This window comes from Mastomys coucha, unplaced genomic scaffold (genome assembly GCF_008632895.1).
Source record: "Mastomys coucha isolate ucsf_1 unplaced genomic scaffold, UCSF_Mcou_1 pScaffold23, whole genome shotgun sequence".
Taxonomy (NCBI): domain Eukaryota; kingdom Metazoa; phylum Chordata; class Mammalia; order Rodentia; family Muridae; genus Mastomys; species Mastomys coucha.
In genome coordinates this window covers 57,565,997-57,569,227 of record NW_022196906.1, presented here as the reverse complement: position 1 = coordinate 57,569,227, position 3,231 = coordinate 57,565,997, and positions in this window count along the sequence as shown.

Here is a 3,231-nt window from a genome sequence, read left to right as displayed (position 1 = left end):
GAAGGCTCTTCACTGCGCCCACCACCGCCTGGTGCTCCACGCCCAGCTGCGAAGCCAACTCCAGCCGCCGCAGCAACAGCTCCAGAACCGGATTATCCGCCATGGCTACTCCCAGCGTGCTGAAAGAACTTTCTTTCCGTCTTTGTGTGCACATGCATGTGTGTGTGCATGATCATGTGTACGCATGTGTGTTGTTGTTTTTGAGACAGTGTCTCACTATGCTACTCTGGCTGGCCTGGGAGCCACAGAGACCCACCTGCCTCTAGAGCCCTGGGATTAAATGAATGTACCACCATACCTGGTAGAAGTATGATGGTTTTAATTATTGACTTGATACAAGCTAGAATCATATCGGAAAGGAGTCTCAATGAGGGATTGTCTATATCAGCCTATGGGTATGATTATAGAGAGTAGTGGTTCTCAGCGTTAGGTGGCAACCCCTTGGCAAATCTCTATCTCCAAAAATATTTACATTATAAGTCATTACAGTGGCAAAATTACAGTTATGAAGTATCAATAAAAATAATTTTATGGTTGGGGGTCACCACACCACGAGGAACTGCATTGAAGGATTACAGCATTAGGAAGGTTGAGAACCACTGCTGTAGGGGGTTGAGTTGGACTGCCCTCCATGACTGGGAAGATTCACCCTGTCAGTGGGAGCCAGGACACCCCCGTTTTGGCCTCTGGGATGTTTAGGAATAGAAGTAGCCACCGGTTGCCGCCGTGCACCCTCATTGTGCCTCCACTCTTTCGAGGATGTGGTGAATACATGTTCCGAATTCCTGTATCACTTCCTGTGGAGCTGCACCCTGGGCTCATGAGCTGAAACAAGCCCATTCCCTCTAAGCAGCTTTCTGCCAGGGCATTTATCACAACCACAGAACAGAATTAGACACTCGTTTGCTTTGGGCGTTAAGGAGGGAGATCTCATACTCTGAGGCTGCTGGAAAGAGGTGTGGATTTAAGGTCAGTGTAAGTAGGAGGCAGTACTCAAGAGGCTGATAGTGAGAGTCGGCAGTCCATTGAGGCCGAGAACCTTCATACTTGGAGTTTGCATTCTGCAAGGTGAAAGACGTGCTTTCTCTTCAGCATGCAAGCACCTGAGGCACATGAACACCAACCAATTCTTTCAAAACATGTGGTAATGCAGGGCTGTGGGTGGCACACGCCTTTAATCCCAGCACTTGGGAGGCAGAGGCAGGTGGATTTCTGAGTTTCGAGGCCAGCCTGGTCTACAGAGTGAGTTCCAGGACAGCCAGGGCTATACAGAGAAACCCTGTCTCGAAAAACCAAAAACAAAAACAAAAACAAGCAAACAAAAAATGTGGTAAGCAGTCAGAAATACCATGGTGGGGTAGTTCATTGTAGTGACAAGGCTGTGAACTTCTACAGGTGGACCATACTTGCAGGGAGCGTCCTAGCTCATATAAGTTGTTCTGGAAGGTTACATAAGAGCTGCCAGATCTTTGCTGACGCCAATGCATATCAATTGGAAATTGCTCAGGCAAGGGCAATGGAAGGCACAACCTTCATTCACCCTGAAAGAAGACACAAAAGCCCTAAGTAAGGTATCAGTTGTGTTTTTAAAAACACATACTTGCCACTCAGGTTTATCCCAGGAACTCCATACTGCCTCCACATCCGAAGGTTGTGGATTCCCTCAAATGACAAGAACCAGCAGTTAATAAAGTTATGATTTAAAAGTATCTTGGTGAACCAGAAGAGGTGCCCTGACTCAAAGGTCGCAGAGCAAAACCTTGAGACAAATGTGATACATAATACAGAAAATGTAGATTCTCCCCAAGTGTTAGAACAAAATGAGGAATCCAGCTTCTGCTACCAGTTAACGGAGAGTAACGGAAGCTTTAGATAAAGAAAGATGTGAGGGAAGAAAAAGACCAATGGGCTACGGGGGTGGGGGGGGCGGAAATAGGTTACCATGACAGGAAGATAACTTTGTTTTAAATTTATTTTTATATGTAAGTACACTGTAGCTGTCTTCAGACACACCAGAGGAGGGTGTCAGATCTCATTACGGATGGTTGCGAGCCACCATGTGGTTGCTGGGATTTGAACTCAGGACCTTCGGAATAGCAGTCAGTGCTCTTACCCGCTGAGCCATCTCTCCAGCCTGAAGATAACCTTTTTAAAGATTTATTTTATGTATATGAATATTTGGCCTGAAGGTACATCTGTACACATGGTGTGTGCCTGGTACTAGAAGTCGGAAGAGGACGTCGGATCTCCTAGAACAAGAGTTACTGATGGTTGTGAGCCACCCTGTGGGTGCTGAGAATTGAATCCAGGTCCTCTGGTAGAGCAGCCAGCACTCTTAACTGCTGAATCACCTTTCCAGCCCAAGAAAACTTTATTTTTAAAGACTTATTTATTTATTTTATGTATATGAGTACATGTTGCTGTCTTCAGACACTACAGATGCCCCAGAAGAGGACATCGGATCCCATTACAAATGGTTGTGAGTTACCATGTGGTTGCTGGGATTTGAACTCAGGACTTTTGGAAGAGCAATAAGTGCTCTTAACTGCTGAACCACCTTTCCAGCCAAAGGAAACTTAAAGAAAATGTGTGTGTGTGTGTGTGTGTGTGTGTGTGTGCCTGTGCATATGTGCACACATGCATGCATCATGGCACATGTGTTGAGGTCAGGGGACAACTTGTGGGAGATCAGACAATAGGAATTCCCAACATTGGAAAAGAAGTAAACAAACAAATAACAACAAAAATAAATCCCCAGCTCAAACTAAACAATAGACTTGACTACTGAAGAGCTCTGAGAGCCAAGAATGCTGGGACGGACGCAGTGATGGCAATGGCGGGAAGGAAAAGGAAAAGAAAAAAGAGCAGGAACAGGAAAGGGAGCTGGAAAAGGGAAAGAAACAGGGACAGGGTCAGGGACAGGGACAAGAGACGATCTGAGGGCCTGCAAGAGGGCTAGGTGGGGAGAGTGCTCCCCACAAAGTCCTGATGACCGAGTCTGATGATCAGAACCCATGTAAAAGAATAAGAAAAGGACTAACTCCTCTGGCTCCACGCCTGTATCTCTGGCATGTGTGGGCAAGCACATGGACATGTATATACACACCATGTGTGCATACACAGATGCTAATCAATCAATCAATATATTTTAGAAAGAAAAAATTTGAAGAAGTAGTTATTGAGACAATCCCCTAAATTCATGTCAGACACCAAAATATAGGTCTAAAAAGC